The sequence below is a fragment of the Anguilla anguilla genome, chromosome 18, assembly GCF_013347855.1.
Source record: "Anguilla anguilla isolate fAngAng1 chromosome 18, fAngAng1.pri, whole genome shotgun sequence".
Lineage (NCBI taxonomy): Eukaryota > Metazoa > Chordata > Actinopteri > Anguilliformes > Anguillidae > Anguilla > Anguilla anguilla.
Window position 1 is genome coordinate 27,581,952 of NC_049218.1, and position 23,041 is coordinate 27,604,992.

General features: G+C 53.4%; 1 non-coding gene and 2 pseudogenes across 1 annotated transcript; all 3 read right to left on the bottom strand.

The window, feature by feature from the left end:
* Nucleotides 1–11,367: 11,367 nt before the first annotated feature.
* On the bottom strand, nucleotides 11,368–11,547 carry LOC118218642 (annotated as a pseudogene).
* A 5,660-nt stretch (nucleotides 11,548–17,207) lies between these two features.
* Nucleotides 17,208–17,324, bottom strand: LOC118218563. The gene has a single exon (XR_004763443.1). It is a non-coding gene; the product is annotated as a U5 spliceosomal RNA (small nuclear RNA).
* A 571-nt stretch (nucleotides 17,325–17,895) lies between these two features.
* On the bottom strand, nucleotides 17,896–18,067 carry LOC118218640 (annotated as a pseudogene).
* Between the last annotated feature and the right edge of the window lie 4,974 nt (nucleotides 18,068–23,041).

The window sequence follows — 23,041 nt, forward strand, 5'->3', positions numbered from 1 at the left end:
AGCTCTATACACCTCTACCAGGTCTGCCCCCAGCACGTCCCAGAAGGCCTTATAAAACTCCACTGGGAGCCCGTCTGACCCAGAGGCTCGCCCCTCTTTCATTGACTGCAAGGCCTCCCATACCTCCTCCCCAGACATTACATTACATTACAGGCATTTAGCAGACGCTCTTATCCAGAGCGACTTACACAACTTTTACACAGCATTTTTACATTGTATCCATTTATACAGCTGGATATATACTGAAGCAATGCAGGTTAAGTACCTTGCTCAAGGGTACAACGGCAGTGTCCTTACCCGGGAATCGAACCTGCAACCTTTCGGTTACGAGCCCAGTTCCTTACCCACTGTGCTACACTCCGTCCTGACAACGGAGAGTCAAGCTCCCTAACCTCCTCCTCACTCAATCTGCTTGTTATGACCCTAAGACAGGCCTCCTGGACCTCCAAATCACACGCCCTCAAACTAAAAAGGTCTGAGTAATAGGCCTCCGCCGCCCTCAGCATAAGCTGTATGTCCATGACCAAACCATTATCCACCTTCAGTCCCTTCATCACTGCGGCATTGCGCCTAGCCTTCATGGCCTGGAAGAAACACGAAGAGGGTTTCTCCCCCTCCTCCATTTCTCTAACCCTGGCCTGAAAGGCGACCGACCTGGCCCTCTTTTCCAGCAGCTCCCTAAACCGGTATTTAACCCCTTCATATGTTGCCAGATCCACATCCCCTCTAGCATTAAGCCGGCCATGTAGATAGGCCAGGGAGCATTCCCACTTGTGTACCTCTGCCCTCTCTCTCCTCCTCACTGTGCTGGCGAACCTCCTGCAAAACACCCCAAACCTGATCTTTGCGGCATCCCACCACTCCCCTACAGAGTGGTAGAAAGGCCGCAGAGCCCTAACTGCCTTGTAAAAGTCCCTAAAAGCCTGCTTGAACCCTTCCATGGCCAGCAGCTCCACATTCAGTCTCCAATACCCTGGGCCCCATCTCTGACCATCCACCTGCAGAGTCAGCTTTAGTATATTGTGATCTGAAAACCACGAGGGGAGAACAGCACATCCCAACCCCTTCAGCTCCTTGCTTACAAAAAAATAGTCTAAGTGACTAGCTGCACCTCTGGAATTGCGCCATGTGGTGCCATCCCCTCCTGGGTTCATCTCACGATATACATCAGCCAGACTGAAATCAGCCACGACCTCAGCCAGCGCCCTGGTGGAATAGTCCACAGTCCCAGCACCCCCGCCCTGAGCACCAGCACCAGCCACCCGATCTAAAGACGTGTTGAAATCCCCCCCAAAGATTATAGATCTAGTTGTAGTCAGGAGCCCAGGCAGCGTCTTGAATATCTCCAGCCTCTCCCCTTTTTTTGCAGGCCCGTACATATTTATGACCCTAAATTTTGTTGATTGTAAACAAAAATCCACCCAAATCACCCTCCCCGCCACAACACCCACCACATCATCAATTCCAAAGGAGCTCCCCATAAACAGAATCCCAACACCACTGGAGTGCACGCTCCCCACTGACCACGCTGAAGGCCCCCAGACCCACTCCTCAGAAAGCTTTTAGGCATCCCCCTCATCCTTCAGATGCACTTCCTGCAATAGGAATATATCTGCCCTCATTGTGACCAGAGAGTAAAATACAGCAGCTCTCTTAACCGGGTCTCTAAGCCTGCGAACGTTCGCAGTCACCACTGTAATCTGCATAGTTGTGTTTTTATTAATAAACCCATAACCGCTTAAAACCCAGCCCCAGCTCCGCTTTCACCATCTACCGCACCAGGAGCATCATCCTTATTGCCCCCCTCCTCCCTTTTGTCCCGCTCCCCTTCTTCTCCCCCCTCCCCCCCCAAAACCATCCCCATGGTCTCCACCAAAGCCTCTACCCCCCCCCCCCCCCCCCAACCATGAGGATGGAGATCCCATCTCCATCTGCATTACCTCATCTAAGTATGCCGTGTCCAGAGACTCCCCCTGAGGGCTCGCAAGCACCTCAAACTGGTTCCCCAGTGTCGTCTGATCACCCGTCTTCACCTCGTCCCGTCTTCACCTTCCTGGGGCAGTCCCCCTCTCCCAGTGTCCGGCACTTCCGCGATACCGCCACCCAGGCGTCCATCGGCTCCTCCCCTGTGCATGGGCTGTCCCCCCATTTCGGCGCAGGGAGGTCTGCAGAAGTCAGGAGAGTGACTCCCACCTCGGTCGAAGCCGAGCCCGCTCCCAAACCTTTACCTGAGGCAGAGAACAATTCCTGCGAAGCCCCAACAGCTGCCCATCCCCCAGCAGGAGACTCCACAACATCGTCAGCAGGCGGCGCCCCCGCCCCCCCGTCCTTACACAAAAAAGCCCCCACCCCAAACACTTGCACGTACCCTGCCCCAGGTATTTTTGCAGGGCCAGGCACCTGAACTTTCTTTTTATCCTGGTCAGAAGTAACATCAGGCCCGGATCCAGTAGCCAGCTCCGGATACGGACCACCATCACCGTCTGCTACCGAATTCACCAGAGGGACAGGCCCAGCAGCTGGATCCAACCCCTGGTCCGGATTCAACACTGCCACCGGCCCCGGAACCACACCCGGCCCGGACGCCGGAACCGGAGTTTCCCCTTGACCCATGTCCTGTGCCTGCGTCCCCACAAAACCTGGAACAGGAATGTGTTCCGAAGCAGCTTCCGCTCCTGCCGCCTGAACGGCCTTCCACCGGTCCAGCTCCCATACCACCTTCCCCAGAGGCAGAAGCCCCAAGCAGCGCCGGAGCTGCCCCCGGCTGCTGTCCCTCTCCAGGTTTTCCTACAGGCGTTGAGGCCTCTGCAGAAGCAGCAGGCTCGCTCTGCTGCGTAGGCCCCCTAATGGCACCTTTCCTCATGCCGGCCCCAAAATCTTTGTCATCCCCGCTTCCACACAGGCTACACATTTTAGGAGCCCTGCAATCCCTTGTTATATGCTCCGTGGACTGACAATGCCTGCACCGTTCTGTACTGCAAATGTCTTTCAAATGACCAAACAAACCACACCGTCTGCAGTACAGGGGCTGTCCCTGATAACTTAAATACCCTTTATCCGGGCCTATGGAAAAGAAACCCGGAGGGTGCACATAGCCTCCCACTCCCTGCTGATCCTGCTTAAACCGCACCATGAACCGTCTCTTGCCATTCCAAATCCCATATTTGTTTTTAAGTTTTACCCCTTCACGCACATCAACACAATATCGCTGCAAAAAACACACTACGTCCTCTTCTCGTGCATAGGGATGGAACAAATGCACCGTTAAAGGTCTAAGGGCCTGAGTGTACAGCAACAGCACTCTGATGCCCTGTAAAACCGGCGCTTCCCTGCGCTCCAAATAGCGCACGTGTAAATTATGGCAAGCAACCTCAGAATAAAACGTAACATCGAAAAAACCTCTGTTTGAAAAGTCCCTGTCCACCCCGACCTCACCACCCCCCTCTCTCCCCAAGCTAGCCACAGCTTCTGCTTTATCAAGCTGAGCAGGAACAGCAAAAGAAACTTTCCTCTCCCCTTCACTCTCCCCAACCCCCTCCCAAAAAAAACCAAATCCTGGGTCAGACCCCCCAAACACCTATACCTCCTCCCCATCAGAGCCCACACCTCCTGGGCAAACGGACAGCTCCAAAACACATGGCGCACCGTTTCCTCCTCCCTCTCACAGCCCTCCCTTGGACAGAACCTGTTTTTGGTGAGTTTGTGCCTGTAAAGCACATCCCTTACCGGCAGCCTGCCATAAGCCACCAGCCAGTTCAAATCCTTCAAACGATTCTCCAGCCCCTTTGGCTGGAGAACCGTCCACACTTCTCTCCCCACTGGCACTCCCGTCCCCCCCACAGGCCGTAGCCTCCCTTTCAGCGAGCTATATAGCCTCCTATGTTGTACCACCAAACCCTTATCCGCACACTCCTCATACTTCCTGGCCCAACGCCCCACCTGCACGTAGTGCGCAGGGGCCACCTCCCCCCTCGGCACCCTATTATCCCACCCCACCAAAAACCGAACCCATGATGCAAACCAAAACCGGACAAAATACTGAAACTTATGCACCTGAGGCGAAACCAAAGACACACACAAATTACTATAAAACAAAACATCTAACTTCAAAGGAAAGTGTGGCACATCCTTCCCTCCCTCCTCCACAGACATGTACATAACCTCCCTTCTCACATACTCATAACCCCCCCACAAAAACTTGAACACGCCCCTAACTAAATCCCTCCTCAAACGCACAGGCAATGGAAACACATACGACAGATAAACTAACCCCGGCAAAATGTCGGCCTTCAACACCGTCACCTTCCCGCTCACTGTGAGCCGGCGTGTCAACCAAAGGCCCAGTTTGGTCTTCACGCCGGCCACCCGCTTCTCCCAGTTCTTAATGGCGTCCTCCCTGACGCCCCCACTAAACTCCACGCCCAGAATTTTGACTGGCCCCTCACTTACCTGAAGCTCACATATGTTATCCCTCCTCCCCTTCCACCTCCCAAAGAAACTCACTGCCGACTTTGCCACATTAATGGAGGCACCCGCCCCCTTGGCAAAGTCCCCCACAACCTCCAGCGCCCTGCTCATGCTCCTCTCGCCGTCCAAGAACAGCGTGACATCGTCAGCATATAGGGAGATCTTTAAAAACTCCCCACCTGCCCCTGGCATTGGAATGCCTCCTATCGCCCCATCCCTCCGCACTGCCTCTGCCACTGGCTCCATGTATAAGGCAAAAAGGAGTGACAAGGGGCAGCCCTGCCTTACCCCCCCCTTCTGCCACACCATCTCCCCCAGATGACCATTCACCCCCACCCTACTTCCTACACCCTTATATAACAAGTCCAGCCACCTCAAAAACCCTGCACCAAAGCCAAACCGTGACAACACCTCAAACAAAAAACCGTGACTCACCCTATCAAACGCCTTCTCCATATCCAAATTAACCAAAACGAGCAGAAAATTCCGCTCCTCCACCCAACATAAAACGTCCCTCGTGAGCTGCAGGTTCCATGCCACCGACCTCCCCTCCACCCCACAAGTCTGGTCCTCCCCTACCAAAAACGGCATGGCCAACCTCAGCCTGCCTGCCAATACCCGGGCGATGAGCTTGTAATCAACGCCCAAGAGCGTTATCGGGCGCCAATTTTTTAGGTCAAGCTCATCGCCCTTCTTAAACAACATGGCCACCACCCCCTCCCTCATTGAGGAAGTGAGTTCCCCCCTCCCAAAAATCTCCCCCACCACCTCCAGAAAGTCAGGCCCCACCAACTCCCAAAACTTCAAGTAAAACTCTTTGGGAAGGCCGTCCTTCCCCGGGACCTTCCCCCCCTTCATCCCCGCCAGCGCCCTCCTCAGCTCCTCCAAACTGAAGGGCATCTCCAACACCGCCCTCACCCCCTCTGGCACGTTCTCCTCCACCATGCCCAAGAAATGCTCCGCCGCGTTCCTGTCCACCTCCCTCTCCCCAAACAGGTCACAATAAAAACTGGTAGCAATTCCCAGCATCTCCTCTGTTCCCTTAAACACCTTCCCGTCCCCCCCCCCCAACCGCACCATCACCCTCTTTGCTCTGACCGCCCTCACCCTCTGGAAGCAGTAAGAGGAGATGGTCTCGTCTCTCTCGTACTTCTCCCCCTGGCATTTAAAAGCGAGGGCGCGCGCCTTTGCTTCAAAGTGCACCCTCAGCTCTGCCTTCAGCTCCTCCCACCTTTCCTCGTCGAAAGCCCCCCGCTGTTCCACACCTCATAGAGGCTCTCTAATTTAATTCTCTAATCTCTAATCCCTCTGCATCTTCACAAACTGCCTGTGCTCCCTCCTCCTTTTCCCCCGGCAGTACCCCATCACAAAACCCCTTATCCTACCCTTTGTTAGTTCCCACCACTGAATCAAAAAAGGGCTTTAGCTTAGCCCACCCTTTATACACCTCAATGAAGCGCTTCTGAAAAACCTCCTCCTCCAGAACCTCAACATTCATACATCAGCTCCCCCTCCCAAACGCTGGCACATCCCACTCCACCGTCACACTCACGCCACTGTGGTCTGAAAAAAAAAGAGGAACCACCCCTGCTGCAATCACCCTCTGCCCCCCCGGAACAAAGATATAATCCAACCTGGATTTACCTCCCCTGCTATTCCCCCAGGTAAAGCCTGGATCCTTTGGCCACATCGCCCTGAATGCATCCTTTAACATAAAACGCCCCACCATATTCTTTAGCAAGGCCGAACTAAAATCCGGCGCTTCAAAGGAAACATTAAAATCCCCCCCATAATAACCCACCTATTGGTGGCACACACCGTCTCCACACTCAAAAAAAACTCTTTCCTCCTTGAAATTAAAGCTGGGGCATAAACATTTACAAAACGCAACTTTACCCCCCTCCAATCCCCATCCACCACCAACACTCTTCCCTGAACCAAAGAAAAACATTTCACAATGTGTACATCCCTCCCTCCAAACAAAATTCCCACCCCAGAGAAATGAACTCCTCCCACACTCCAAAACGAAGGCCCCTTCCCCCACTCAACAGAAAACCTTGCACTGTCCTCCCTAGACCTCAGGTGCACCTCTTGTAAAAAACAAGCCAAAAACCCCTGTAATGACAAAAAATGAAATACTCCCCCTCTCTTTTTGCAATTCCCCATGCCCCGCACATTACACGTTATTACTGTAAACTTATCCATACATCATAAACGGGAAAAAAAACCACAGCCATCTTCACAGACTATCCCCAACCCCATTTCCCCGCCCTTCCCCTCCCCCTTCTTCCCCCCCCAACAAAAACGATACCTCGCTTGGGGACCACTGCTTCACCGACCCCATGTCGTACGCTGACTCGGCTATCGGAGACAAATTGTCCTACTCGAGACTCTCCCCGCTTGCGATGTCCTCCGCATCCTCAGATTCTGAGAGGAGGTCCTCCAGCCTCACTCTCAGCCTGACCTTCTTCCCCAGCTTGGACGGCCTGCTCCCAGCATCCTCGCTCGTTGCCTGTGACTCCTCCACAGCGTCGGCCCAACTTGTGCGGCCGCGCTTCACGCCGCTCTCCAACCCCTCCTTCTTCTTCTCTGCTGCCTCCTCCTTAGGCGAGAACTCAACGACCTCTGCTCCAGTAGGGGGCGCCACTGTTGCCGTGCCCACTGACACCATTTCACCTCCAGGGGATGCCACTGCTGCGCCCACCCTCTCTCCTTGCCCCGCCGCTACCTCTGGGGTAACAGGCACCACTCCCGCTGATGCCTGGGGTGAGGCTGAAGAGCCCAGCTCAGGCTCCTCTGCACCCTCAGCTGGGGCCACTTCTCCCTCCTGGCCCGCTTCAGCTCGCTGCCCTCTCTCAGCTTGCGGAGTTGCCTCCTGCAGTACTTCCTCCACTCCCCCAGGGGGCGCTGCACCCGGGGCAGTGGTGCCTTTCTTCTCTCGGCCCAGCTCTGCTCCCTGGCTTTCATCCGCCTCATGCTGCACTCCCTCTTCCTCACCACCAGGCTGTCCCCCGGCTGCCTTTGCATAGGTACGCCTCCGAGCCGGGCAGTCCCGGACCAGGTGTTCTACACTCCCGCACAGGTGGCACTTCCTTCCTGCCAGGCACTCCCGGGCCGCATGGCCCTCTTCGCTGCATGCCAAACAGACAAAGACTTTGCAGTCTTTTGACATGTGGCCGAACTTCAGACATCTCCTGCAGTACATAGGCAAGCCGGCGTAAGTGAGGTAGCCCTTATCCGGCCCGATGGAAAAAACTGCAGGAAGATGCCTCACACCCCCCACAGAAGCCTGATCCGGTCTTAGCCTCACGAGATATTGCCTCTTCCCGTTCCAGATGCCGAAGTTGTTTTGCATCTTCAGCTCTGGCCTCAGCACCGTGCAGTATCTGCCCAGGAACATCTCCCCTTATCCCCCGATTCTGGGGCATTTAGGAGACCTTGTCAGGCTGTGTCTGTGTAATATGTCCCGCACCGGGAGACTCCTGTGCAGACACAACCAGCTCAGGTCTTTGAGTCCGTTGTCCAAACCTGACGGCTGGACCGCTTGCCACACAGCCGGTGGGGTTCCGACCACAGCCGCACCTGTTACCCCCCTCCGTGCCACCTCATAGAGTCTTCTCGGGTCTCTGCCCACCTGTGGATCCATAGCCTCGGGGTGCACCCGAAGCCACTTCACCACGTGCCTGAAATGCCACGGCTGCTTTTCTGAATGTGGCACCAAGTTGGACCAGGACAGTAGGTGCCTATCCCTATACCCAAAATACACCCTCAGGAAGTGCACAGACGGGTGGTCTGCCGCCTTCCCCAGCTGACTAAACAAAAAGGACACAAAAACGCAGTCCAGTTTTAATGGCAGATAGGGCACGTCTCTTCCTCCCTCGCCGATGGTGGCCATCATACGGGCCCTTGCCACATACTCATACCTACCTCCCCATATAAAGCCAAAAATTAAACGGGTCAAGGGCCTCCGCATGCTGGCAGGCAGGGGGTAGATATATGCCAAAAACAAAAGTGTTGGCAATATATCTGCCTTCAGCACCAGGACCTTCCCGATGAAGGTCATCTTTCTGGCCTTCCACAGACCCAATTTCCTTTCGACCGCAGTGATTCGCGGGGACCAATTTATGGCGGCACCATTTGTCGCCACAAAAAGGACCCCCAAAATAGAGACCAGTCCCCCTGGCGCGTCCATCCTTTCCTTCCACCTGCCAAAAAATTTCGTGGAGGACTTAGCCAGATTTAACTTAGCACCAGAAGCCCTCCCAAAACTCTGGAAAATTTCCAAGGACCTTATGAGGCAAGGGTCGCTGTCCAGCAGCAGAGTGGTGTCGTCCGCATATTGTGACAGCTTCACCCTCAGGCCGCCACTACCTGGGACTGGAAACCCCTTCAGCCCCGCATCTGCCCAAATGGCAGCGGCCAAAGGCTCCATGTACAGGATGTACAGGAGTGGTGAGAGAGGGCACCCCTGCCGTACTCCTGCGCAAACACCAAAAAAATCTCCCAAGTGCCCATTAATTGTGACCACGCTCCCCACCCTAGTGTACAGAGTGCGCAACCATCCGACAAACATGTGACCGAAACCAAAACGTTCTAACACCCTGAACATAAAACCCCAGTGCACCCGATCAAACGCCTTGGCTTGGTCCAAGCCCACCAACATGAGTGGCAATTCTCTGTCCTCTGCCCAGGCAATTGCATCTCTAATGAGCTGGAGATTGGACCTAACTGATCGTGCCGCCACCCTGCAAGTCTGGTCTGTGTGGACCACGTGTGGGAGGACTGCTCGCAGCCGGTCCGCCAGGACCTTCGCAAGCAGTTTGTAGTCCACGCACAGCAATGTTAGCGGGCGCAAGTTCGCCAGGTCGGCTGTGTCCCCTTTTTTGTGCAGAAGGGAGATTATGCCCTTCGCCATACTTGCCCCCAGGGTTCTGGCGCCGAGGGCCTCCGACAGCACCTCCAAGACCACCAGGCCGAGCAACCCCCAAAACCGGAGGTAGAACTCTGCCGGCAGTCCGTCCATGCCCGGGGCCCGTGAAGCTTGTGCTGAAGTCATCCTCATCCAGAATGGCGATGTTCAGCCTCCAGTACCCTGGCCCATAGATGGGGGCCTCAGATCTCATCTGAAAAAGAACCCCATCATGGTCCGAAAAGAACACCAGCAGAATCTGCCCTGATGACAGCTGCACAGGCTGTGAAAAGAAAATGTAGTCTAACTGCCTGGAGACCCCCCTGGAATTACGCCAGGTGGGTGCATCCATACGCGGGTTGACCACCTTCCCCCCGTCCACCATGGAATGCCCCGCCATAAGGCCGGTCACCGCCTCAGCACTGGCGTCACCCCCCCGGCCAAGGTCTACATTAAAGTCCCCCCCGATCACCAATTGCCTATTTGTGGCGAAATGTGGAGCTAGCTTCTCCACCATCTCCCTCCTTTCAGCTTCCCCCTGTGCGCCGTAAATACAAATGACCCTCAACCTCACCCCCCTCATTGTGATGTCTGCACCGACAACCCTCCCCTGAATTATTAAGAAGCTACTCTCCACTTTAATCTCCTTAGCCCCAAATAGGATACCCACCCCTGATGAGTGGACACCTCCTACACTCCATACCGAGTCCCCCCTATCCCACTCCCTTGTGAATCTCCCTATGTCCCTCCTATCCCTTAAGTGTACCTCCTGTACAAAATAAACGAGACATTTCACTGTTTTCATATACTGAAAAACCCCACATCTCTTTATATCCCCCTTAACCCTCTAACATTTATTGTAACAATTCCAAACTCCAGTAGAACAAAAATAATTTTAACAACAACAATAAACCCGACCTACCTATCAACCCTCTTTCCCTTCTGAGTCAGTGGGACCCGACTGAGCTGGCGCCATCCCCATTGCCTCTACCAGCCCTTCAACATCCCAGCCCTCCAAAAGTCCAGATGGTGACCCTACCTCCATTTTGGTCTCTTGAGAGTCCCCCTCCACATCCTCAGGCTGTCCCACCAGCACCTCAAAACAATTCTCCAGTGTTAACTCTGGCACCGTTTTGGGGATCTTGGTGCGGTTCTCAGCTGTTTGTGAGACTCTTTTCCTGGCCGAAGCCCGAGCCCAAATTGCCACCCCATCCCCCTCAGGGAAGGGGCTGTCACCCCACAACACGGGAGACTCCAGGTCGGCTGTGGTCAGGAGCCCACTGTCTCTGTTGTGAAAGACTGGTCTTGTGAAGTAGCAGAGACCACCGAGGGGGAGAACAGCTCCTGCGACCACGCCGCCGGTGATTCTTTCGCCGGTCGCTCCGCCTCCACCAGAACCTCATTTCCAGGATTCACCGCGCAAGTGGTTCCGACAACCTTGACAAATCCCGCCTTCACAGCATCTCTCAGGGTCTCAGCAGTGCTGTTCCCTGCGCCCCCGGCTCAGGAGTGGGGGCTGGGCCCGAATCTGGGACAGCTGAACCCGCCAAGGCCGGGACTGGACCCACTGCTGGCTCTGGGCCCGTACCTGCCGCCAGAGCTGGTGTGGTAGATGAAACCTCCTTCCGCGCCCCCACCGGGTCTCTGGGCTCAGCAGCAGGAATTACAGGCCACCCCGGGCCCCCAGGCTCCTCTCACTGCTGAGCCGGGCCCTCCTCCTGCTCCGTTGCAGACTCTCCCTGTACCCTGGCCTCCCTTTCTTCTCCTCTCTTAGGCCTCGCCTTCTCTCCCCCCACTGCCGAAGGAAGCGTATGAGCTGGGCTTTGCCTTGCAGTCCTTCTGGGCATGGCCTGCAGCGCCACACTTCGGGCAGGTTCTAGGTGCAGGGCAGTCCTGCAAAAAAAAAACCCGCAAGGACTCAGTTGCTTGTCTACTCCATGAAGAAGAAGAAAAAGCAGCAGCAGCATTCGCCCTTCCTTTGCACCCAAAAATAGAGGCGCACCGTTCCCGGACGTACTGCAATACCGGGTCGATGCGTGGAGCGGACGGAGCAAGCTCCTTCTCCGACTCCCAGTCTCAAAAATCCGTTTAATATGTAGTCCCCAGATAGGAGACGTATCAGATATTAAACTGATAAGAACAGATTTTTTTTTTTTTTTAAATAGAAATATGTCGTCATCCAATACAGAAATCACAATACGAAATTACCCACATTGAAAATTCATCACACGACAAATTGCATACATTGAAATTATAAAACAAAAACAAAAAAAAAACCTACCTGCCATAAGCCCAAGACAACTAATACAATCCTAATAAACTATTAATAAAGACTATTAATGAAAAAAAATTAATGAAGATACCCTATTGCAACATCAATAACAAATGAAATGACACAGATAACTTACTCAACATAGTTTCCCCATTACATTTCCATCAAGCTTACGTATTAATACGTGTAATAGTAAACCACAGTACTTACAACCACTTCGTGCACATCCTGGACCGCATCAGAACATAAACAGCCCCTTCCACCTCTCCTTGGCTGCATGGTATCCAAGACTGCGCACATCCTTCCTCATCCTTCCCTTCAATTCCCAACATACCTTCTCATATACCTTCCTTACACCCCTTTCCTTCCCCGATTTAACCAATAACGCTCTTGCGTCCCAAATCCCTCTCTTCCCCATGCTAATCACCAGCCACAGCATAAGAAATACCCCACCTGTGCCCATTCAAGCCCTTAAAATCTTTTAACACAAACCCCTCCTCCACCCTTTCCAACAGATTCCCCAGCAGGACCCAAACCCCCCTTGCAAAATCACACTCCCACAGCACATGCCGAATAGTTTCCTCCTTCCTACAGTCGCCCCTTGGACAATTTGGACTCCTTGTCAATTTGTGCCTGTACAGTGTGTCCCTCACAGGCAACCTGCCATGGAGAGGCAGCCAGTTCAAATCCTGCGACTTTTAGTCCAGCCACTTAGGCTGAACCCTACGCCATACAGTGTTGCTGATCCCCACCACAGCCGGCCCTCTACAGAGCTCTTCCCTCATCACACTGTACAAAGCCCTGTGGCTCAAGTAGTCTTCCACAGCAACCCCTTCCGGCAACCTCCTAACCCACTGCACTCCGTGACGGTAGTGCCACGGCAACCTTTCCGCCTTCGGAGTCAGATTCGTCCACTCCCGCACCACCCGCCTCAAAGGCCAAGAAAGCCACAGCTTAACAAAAAACTGGCAGGGATGCTCAACTTTAGCCACCAGGCCCACACACAAATTTGCCACAAAAATACTGTCCAGTTTTAAAGGGAAATGGGGTACTCCCCGGCCCCCTGCCTTCACCTCCCTGTACATTACCACCCGTGCAATGTACTCGTACTTACCTCCCCAAACAAAATTAAAAACCTGTCTGACCACATCCCTCCTCAACCTTGCTGGCAGGGGGTACACCCGTGCCAAGTACAGCAAGACAGGGAGAACCACCACCTTCAACACTAACACCTTACCTGCTAGAGATAGATTCCTCCCCTTCCACCTGCCTAGTGCTCGCTGCACCTTCGCCAATTTCCCTCTCCAATTGTACTGTGCCGCCCATTGCCCCGTGAAAAAAACTCCTAGAATTTTGATGGGCCCCTCGCTCAGCGTTAGCCCCCCAGGGACGTCCTGCCTCCACTCCCACTTCCCAAAGTACGCCACCTGAGACTTCTCTCGGTTCAACAAGGTCCCAGAAGCCTGGCCAAACCCATCCAAGAGCTCCAAAGCCCTCACTAATGCTCAATCTGATTGTAAAAACAGAACAGTGTCATCAGCATACTGTGCTATTTTAACCACCCTGCCACCACTCCCTGGCACCAAAACCCCATCGACCTTGGGGTCCGCCCTCACTGCAGCTGAAAAGGGCTCCATGTACAACACATAGAGCAGCGGTGAGAGCGGACACCCCTGCCGCACGCCCGACTTCTGAAACACCACATCCCCTAAGTGACCATTAATATTCACCCGGCTACCTACCATTCTATACAAAATACCTACCCATTCCACAAATCCAGGACCAAACCCCAACTGTGCCAGCACCCCAGCCATGAACCCGTGATGCACGTGATCAAAGGCCTTCTCTTGGTCCAGGCTCACCACCATAAGGTGGAGAGCCCGGTCCTCGGCCCACGCCACAACATCACGGATGAGCTGGAGGTTCCACAGCGCACTGCGCCCAGGAACCCCACACGTCTGCTCCTGGTGAACTATGCTCGCCATGACCCTTTTTAACCGCTCCGTGAGCACCTTAGCGTACAGCTTGTAATCACAACAAAGCATAGTCAACGGCCGCCAGTTTTTGAGGTCTCTCTCATCCCCTTTTTTATATAAGAGCGACAGTACGCCCTCCCTCATTGATGCCCCTAACTCCCCCCTCTCCTTAATGTCCCTACCTACCTCCAACTGGGCCTAGCACATCCCAAAACTTCCCGTAAAATTCCACCGGGAGCCCATCCATACCAGGCACCCTTCCTTTCCTCATGGCCTTCATGGCCACTGTCATTTCCTCCAATTCCACAGGCCTATCCAAGAGCTCTCTCTCCTCGCTAGTTAGCCTGCTAGAAAGATGGTTTAAAAACCAATCCTCCCTACCTGCCCCAACCTCCCGCTCTCCAAAGAGGGCTCCATAGAAGCGGTGTGCCACCGCCCCCATTCCCCCTGCCTCTGAGACCACCTGCCCGTCCTCCCCACAGAGCCCAGTGATGACGTGCTTTTTCTGTGCGTCCCTCACCGCCCCAAAAAAATACTCAGAACAAGTCTCCCCCTTCTCCAGCTTCTCGCTCTGCGCATGGAAGAGAAAGCCCTTCGCTCTTTCCTCATGCAAGGCCCTTAGCTGCCTCTTAAGCCCTTCTGCCTTGCGATAATTAAAACCAGCTCCTCCGTTGTTGGCATAGTAAAGGGCCTCGAGCTGCGCCTGCAGCCCCGCCGCCACCCTCTCCCTCGCCCTCCTACGCCTCCCACAATAGCTCTGCGCCAACCTGCAGATCTTGACCTTGATCCCCTCCCACCACTCTGTGATGGAAGGAGACAGGCTCTTCACACTAACCCACCCCTCAAAATGTGAATAAAAGGAATCTCTAAAGGCCTTCTCCTCCATGATCTCAGTGTTCAGCCTCCAGTAACCAGGACCAAACACCGGAGCACGTAACCCCAAGGTCACACTGAGCCCCTCATGGTCTGAAAACCATAAAGGACTCAGTGCAACTGACTCTAAACACGCAGCAGAAGACACAAAGAAATAGTCAAGCCTGCCACAAGCCCCCCTGGAATTCCTCCAGGTCGTCCCAATCTCCCCAGGACAGCACTGCTTATATGCATCTGCCAAGGAAAACCTCCCAAGCAGATCCCTCAGCACAGCCACACTCGCATCATACCGTCCACCAGCCCCACCACTCCCCAAGTCTAAATTAAAATCCCCCCCCAGTACAATATGCCTGTTGGTGACAAAAAAAAACCCAACTCCTGAAACAGAGCGGCCCTCTGCGCAGACACAGTCTGCGCGTAAACACAAATTAATCTTAAATTATGACCATACCATTTAACATCAACCCCTATTGCCCTCCCCTGAAGTACCATGAAACTTTCTTCAATAACAAAGGAGTCATCCCCAAACAAAATGCCAACCCCCGAAGAATGCACCCCACCCACACTCCAAAATGATTCCCCTTTCCTCCATTCCCTGCTGAAAATCAAAACATCCTCTCTGTCACGAAGGTGTACTTCTTGAACAAAACATACACTAAAGGAAATGGAAGACAAATAAGGAAAAACAGCCGTTCTTTTAGCTTTGTCTCTTCAACCCCTAGCATTAACTGAAAAAACCTTTAATGAGCCCATTGCCCTGAAACAAATTAAAAGAAGTTCTTACCTCAAAACAATGTTCGCTCAGGGTATGTTGGACTCCGCCGACAAATACTCAATCTCATTTGGCCCCTCTGCCGAAAAGACAGGGTCCACATTTCTCATATCCGGTGACAACAAAATGTCCGGATCTAAAAGTGGAAAGTCACTCCAATCCACCGGACCTGCGGGTTCCAGGCTTTCCCCCCTGCTGGCTTTAGGAGAAGCTGAAGGAGAGGGCTCCGACTCCATGTCCACTACGGGCTCACGGGCCTTCTTCCTTCTTCTGATCTCCACAGCCCCCTTTGGCTTCTTGGGGACTTGTGGCCCTTCCTCCGAAGAAGAAGACTGCTGCCCCCTATCTACGCCTCCCTTCTCCTCCTTCTTGCCCTTTGGCCTCACCACAGGGTCACCCTGGCCAGATGGCAGGGAGCCCTCAGCAACCGCATGGCTCCCTGCTTCATCCTCCTGCTTTCCTGCTAGCGCCCCCGTGCTGCTCTCACCCTCTGCAGGCTTGATCTCTGGTGTCACTGCCTCCTCTGGCTCTTTCTCTGCAGATGCGCTGGCCCCCACCTGCCCGGCCTGGTCCTGCGGGCCTGCTGCTCCAGTCCTTTGTCCCTTCGAGCCTGACAGCCCTCCAGCCTGGTTCCTTGGGCTTGCTCCTCCCGCTGCAGCCTCAGCGTACGTCGGCCTCCTCTGGGGACACTGCCAATACACGTGCCTCTCTTGCCCACACAAATTGCAAATTTTCGCACTGGGGCAGTCGCGCATTACGTGGCCCTCCTGCCCACAGTTACGGCACTTGAACACGTCGAAGGCCTGACACTTACGGCAATACTTCGGCTGCCTGGCGTAAAGCAAGTAGCCACGATCCCCACCGATGCTGAAGGACGCCGGGGGGTGAGCAAACCCGTCAAAACCGTCCGGATCCGGGCGCAGCAGCACTTGGGCATTTGGAATGGGAAGCGTCAGGTCCATCTCGTCCAGCATCATCCGAGCATTAGGCAGGACATCTACGTACCGCGCCAGAAATGCCTGCATGGTCTCCAGGGTCACAAAGGGGTTGAACACGTGGATGGTGATAACCCTGTAGTTCAACCGCCAAAGTGACCTCACCCAGAAGTTCCTCAGAGCAGGGGAATCCGCAGTCTTATTGCAGGCCTCCTCCACCATCCTGAATACCTCCTTTGTCTCCAGTGTGACATCAAAAAACTTCTGCGCGTTGTTCCTCTGCACACACTTGACATCAGCGATCTTCAGTCCCAAGTGGCCCACCAACACTTCTCTGTTGAAACGAAGCCTCTCGTAGAAAGCTTCGCCGTCCACCTCTCGCCACAGGAACCTGAACGAATTGCGGATACTCATCCCTGCAGCGTCTGGTCTCTCCATGCCCTCAAGGTTGAATTGAGGCACCAAAAAAGGAAAAAAAAAACACCTGAAACCCCTAGCTGGGTTCAGTGATAAGCTGGAACCAATTAATCACAGAACTTCCCCACCAAGAGGTAACCGACAAAAAACTTGCACCTTGTGAAAAATCAATTGAAAAGCAATGCTTACAAAGAATCTTAGCCAAAAGGCCGAGAAGCGATGGCCAGAAAATTGGCCACAGCTGGCCGCCGCCGCCCAGGGGGCCGGGAATCCGATCGCGGGGTCCGGCCGGACCCAGTCCCCGCTCGCCATTGGTCCGGGGCCCCCTCGACGCTTCCCCCGGGATCTCTGGCCGTCACCTCAGCTCCACCCACAAAGCCCCACGTCCCCTGCCACGGTAGCTACCTGCATGCTAAAGGCTCTTATCGCTGTTTAATTACACAAGCACTCGCAGAACAGCTATGTAATTGCCTAGCTAAGCAAGCAAGGAGACAGTCCATACTCTATAACACATGTACCTGACAAGTCACAAACCAGGGACACATGGCAACAAGTCATCAACAAGCTCTCTTAAGAACAGAAAAGTCGCCCCGTCCGGCGGACGGAGCATCCAAAAATAGCACAAACTCAGGAGTGTTCCTCTCCACGGAAATCTTTAGTAAAAGGCGAAAGATTTGTGCGTGATGAAGAGAAACCCGAGCACACGTGGCCTCTCGCCGTCACCAGCCGCCGTAGGCCCTCCTGGCCCGAAGCCGCAGGCCCGGAGTTGTCCGCCGGCGCCCCCGCGTGTTATCCGCGGAAGAGGGAGAGGAGACGCAATAACCGCCCGACTGGCAGAGGGCGCGAGCGAGCCACGGACCGCTGCAAACCAGCTCGCTAGCTGACTTACTTAACCAACTTCACTTACCCAGCTAGCTGACGAAGAAAGATAGAAAGAACGAAAGAAAGACACACGATAAAACTATTTCTTTTATAAAAAATAAAAACAAACCCCCACAAGGACTCTCTTGCTTGTCTACTCCATAAAGAAGAAGACATTACATTACATTACAGGCATTTGGCAGACGCTCTTATCCAGAGCGACGTACAACAAAGTGTATAACCATAACCAGGAACAAGTATGACGAAACCCCTAGAGAGAAGTACCGGTCCAAGTGCAGGGAACAACCGCATAGTTCAACTTGGACCCTGAAGGTTAAACTGATTAACACTAAACAGAAGAAGAAGAAGAAGAAAAAAAGCAGCAGCATTCGCCCTTCCTTTGCACCCAAAAATAGAGGCGCACCGTTCCCGGACGTACTGCAATACCGGGTCGATGCGTGGAGCGGACGGAGCAAGCTCCTTCTCCGACTCCCAGTCTCAAAAATCCGTTTAATATGTAGTCCCCAGATAGGAGACGTATCAGATATTAAACTGATAAGAACAGATTTAAAAAAAAAAAAAAATTTTATTAGAAATGTCTTGCACATTATGTACAAAGGAGCTATTTACAGTACGAATCAAATAACGTATGCCTAACCTTTACACATACATTCCCACACAGCCCTTTAACCCAACATTATAGCACGTAATTCACTCCACTCCCATAATAAAGACAGCAACACGCAATGTAGATTATAACACTAATTCTTTCTAAACCATAATACAATGAAGAAAACAAGCCCTTCAAAAGCGGAGAACCTTCTCCAGCCCCCCCCAATGATGCCGAACCCAGTCCCATCCCCGCCCAACCCCATCGACCCTCACCCGCAGTGCCACCCTCCCCTGGAACCTGTGATAGAGCTGGCTGGGACTCAACCCCTGCGCCCTCCTCCCCACCACCGCCCTCCTGTCCTCCCACAGTACCCATTTGGCGTAGCCAAGTAAGTCCCAGAGCACCCCTTGAGACAGCGACCCCGACACCACTGTTTCCTGCCTGAACAGCACTCCACCCCTGGTCAGTGTGAGTCGAGGCACTATCCTCCTCTGGAGGCCCTGTATCAAGCCCCAATAAACCCTGGAAAAGGGACACTCCCAAAAGGCGTGCATGACCGTCTCTACGGCCCCACACCCCCTCGGACATATAGGACTTGCTGTGCACCTATGCCGATGCAAAACCTCCCGGACCGGCAACCACCCCATGGCACAGAGCCAGTGGAGGTCACGCACCTCTCCTGGTGCCCTCCCCCCACTCACCCCTCTCCAATCTATGCCAATGGGGGCACCCTGGGGAGACGTTGCCTGCCTGCCTGCCAGTGAAGCATACCACTCTCTGTGCTGCAGCAGGCTTTCCCTCGTCACCAAACCAGGGCACTGCCTGAGGAAGCGCACCACAGCCTGGTATGCGGGGGACAAAGTGTCGGCTTGTGGCGCCACGTGTCAAACGCACCAGATGTCGCAGTGCGTTTGACAAGAACAGGCGTGCGAAGAAAAAACATTTATGTCGGACCTGGTCCAGCAGGATCCTACACGAAAAGGACGCATACAGCACATCCAGCTTCAGGGGGACCCTTATCACGCCCGACCCCCTTTAGCTAGAGGTAAGTACATTATATCCCGGCGTACGTACTCATACCTGGAGTCCCATAAATACTGGAAGATCGCCCTGGTCAAAGCCACGTTGGTGCGTGCCGGAGCAGGAAAAACATACCCCAAGTGCAATAGAAGTGGGAGCAAGACTGTCTTCACCACAATGATTTTACTGGACAAAGACAGTCGCCTGCGTGACCACACTCCTAATCGCGATTTGACCAGCGATAGCCGCGCCTCCCAGTTCCGCTCTGCACTCCCCTGGGGAAAGAACCAGACGCCTAGGACCTTCAGGCCCCCTCGCATCTCTCAAAGCCCCCGCAGTCCCCCACATCCTCTATCCACTGCCCACAGAACAGGACTGAGGACTTGCTCATGTTTATCTTTGAGCCAGTCCCTGCAGCGAAATTCTCCACAAGGGCCCGTACCCTGGCCAGTGACCGAGAGGTTGACACGAAGACCGTAGTGTCGTCCGCGTACTGCTGTATTTTCAGCATTGCCCCTGCTGCTCCAGACACACACACCATCAATGCCAGGGTCCTGACGCACGAGCTCGGCGAAAGGCTCCATAAACAGGACGTAGAGCAATGGTGAGAGCGGGCACCCCTGCCTCACCCCACCTGCCTGCTCCACTGCCCTGCTCAGGAACCCATTAATTCGCATGCAGCTGTAAACCCCCCGATACATTGTGCGTACCCAGCTCATAAAGCGGGGCCCAAAACCAAACCGTTCCAGAACCCGGAACAAAAAGTCATGCTGAACGCGGTCAAACGCCTTCTCTTGGTCGATGCTGACCAGAGCTAAAGGCAGATTCCGCTCACCCACCCAGTCAATTATGTCCCGCAGCAGGACCAAATTCCAGCTGCAGGACCGTCCGGGCACCCCACAGCTTTGGTCAGGGCTCACCAAGCCACTCATCACTCGCTTCAAGCGAAGGGTGACTGCTTTAGCCAACACCTTGTAATCTGCCGTCAGCAGAGTGAGAGGGCGCCAGTTCTTTAGGTCTTCCCTGTCCCCTCCCTTAAATAATAAAGGCCACAATCCCTTTCCTCATGGAGTCTGACGAGACCGCCTCCTCCAAGAGGGCCTTGTAGACTCCTACGAGGTCTGGGCCTATCAGGTCCCAGAAAGCGCTATAGAACTCTTTGGGGAGTCCATCGTGCCCCGGGGCCCGCCCGTCCTTCATTGAGTGCAACGCTGCGGTTACCTCATCCAGGGACAGATCTGCAAAGCCTGCACTTCGTCATCTCCCAGTCGTGCAGAAACGCCGTCCAGCAAGGCCTCCTGTACCTCTGGGATGCACCCGTGCCTGCTGAAGAGAGCTGCATAGAAGCCCTCTGCTATGCTAAGCATGCCCGGTACCTCTGTCACCACACCGTTTGTGCCCTTCAGCCCCGTTATTGTTGCGGCCCCACGCCGTGCTTTACATGCCTGAAAGAAATAGGGGGAGGGTTCCTCACCCTCCTCCAAGTCCCTCAGTCGTGTGCGGAAAACTAGCGCCCTTGCCCTGTTCTCCAAGAGCCCCCTGACTCGCTCCTTCACCCCCTCATACACATCCCAGCTCACCCCTAGCCCATTGTTGAGCTGGGAATGCAGGTAATTCAGAGTGTCCAGCCACTTCCTAACTTCCGCACGCTCCTGCTTCCGGGCGGACGTGCTGTATCCCAAACCACCACTCAATTATCGAGGTGTAGAATGGCCGCAAGTTCTGCACCGCTTTGTAAAACATTTTAAAAGCGGTTTTAAAAGCCCCTGAATCAAGCAGGGACATGTTCAGCTTCCAAAAGCCTGGGCCCCACTTGGTCCCGTCCACCCGGAAAGACACCCGCAGCATGTCATGGTCTGATGCCCAAGTTGGGAGAAGCGCGCCCGAAATGCAGGAGCTGGAACCGGAGCAGGACACGATCCGGAGCAGAAGCAGGAGCCGGAACCAGAGCCGGAGCAGAAGCAGAAGCAGGAGCCGGAACCGGAGTCGGAGCCAGACCCGGAACCGGAGCAGGAGCCAGGCGCGGAGTAGGAGCGGGAACCTGAGCCAAAGCCTGAGCTGGACCCGGAGCTGGAGCCAACGGCGCAACAGGACCAAAGGCCTGCCTCATTTCTGCGGAGGTCCCCTCCCCCGCATTCCTCAGCACGCCTGCCCGATCACTGCCTCCAGGCTGAGACATGGCAGCATACGAGGCCTTCCTTTCAGGGCACCCTCGAAACAGGTGCTCTGAGCTCCCACACAGCATGCAGGCTTTTGGGGCTGCGCAATCTTTTGTTAGATGTTCCCCCGACATGCAGTGCCTGCACCGTACCGTGGTGCAGGCTTCTTTTAAATGCCCGAAGGAACCACATTTCCGGCAGTAAACTGGCTGCCCAGGATACCACAAATACCCTCTATCGGGCCCAATGGCAAAAGCCCCAGGGGGGTGTGCGTACCCCCCCGCACTCCGTGGATCTTCCTTAAAACGAACCATATATCGCCTTTTGCCGTTCCAAAACCCATACCGGTCTTTTAGCTTGATTCCCTCCCTTACATCGGCACAGTATTTAAACAAAAAACTTAAAATGTCCTCCTCTCTTACAAACGGATTGTACAAATGAATGGTAAGGGGCCTCAGCGCCTTGGAGTAAAGCAGCTCCACGCGAACTCCTTGCAGCTGCTTTGCCTCTTTGCAATTCGCAATCTGATTATACAATTTCAAACAAGCGGCTTCCGAAAAAAAAGTCACGTCAAAAAAACCCGTTTGAAAAATCTTGTAGACAATAAATGGCACTTGCCTCAACGTTCAGCAGATCCTTCAGAATGTCCGAACCAAAATCCTTCCTTCTTTCTGATCCATCGTTAGCAATGAAGCGCACAGTATTCCTCAGCCGCACCCGGTGGGCCGGCACTCCTCCCTCGTAGGCAGAGGTGGGTAGTAACGCGTTATATTTACTCCGTTACATTTACTTAAGTAACTTTTTGAATAAATTGTACTTGTAAGAGTAGTTTTAATGCAACATACTTTTCACTTTTACTCGTATATTTGCGAAGAAAAAATGTTACTTTTACTCCGTTATATTCGGCTACATTCCGCTCGTTACTTTTATTTTTTACCCATTTTTTATTCAACGCACGTTCTGTTTGTTTCTTTCTCTCAGAGAGACTTCAGCCAAAGAGGCTGACTGGTCTTTGCTTTGACGCTGTCATAGCCCCACATGACTCCGTTTCACCAATCAAACGTAGCCAGTCACAGCTCACAGAATGATGAGTGGGCGACAACAATGGCTGAAACAACGGCGGGTGATTCGTAGGAGCCAGAACACCCCTGGCCTCACGTTCAAACTATGTTTTACTTACAGACTAACAAAAACAGTAGTTAGCTACATTATGCGCTGCCTTTTTTGTCTGCCTAGAAATGTGGACATTTCAGCCTACAAGAACTCAACTTCGAACTTGAGAAAATATGTGGCGGTAAGTTGTAGGTTAGTTTTGGCTGTGGATAGCTAACTATTTGACTGAGTGGTCATTTATTGTCTTGGACAATCCGTTTGTGAAATATAAGCGCATTCGTGACGCCTGGGTATCTTCCAAAATAGCTGCGCGTAATACCACACCTGTTGTTTACGTCGTTGTCGCCCTTTTTAGTACAGTCTGGCTTGATTGACAATTCATTTATTCAGGAGGTGAGAGAATACGCTTTCTAACGATGTATAACATGTCTGATTTTGCTTTTGGAATAGCGTTTTTTAGGTCAGCGTAACCAATATTCTTCTTATCTGCCAATGTCTAAATAAATAAAACGGTAGGCTACTTTGCGCGCAGCACGCAGATCGCGAGTTGATATTACGTCTTTTTTTCCGTTTTTTTCTCTGTCGTATTTATTATTTGAAATGTGCATTTATGTGTTATTATTCTATCTGTCTCTGTGGCGCTCTGAAATGTGC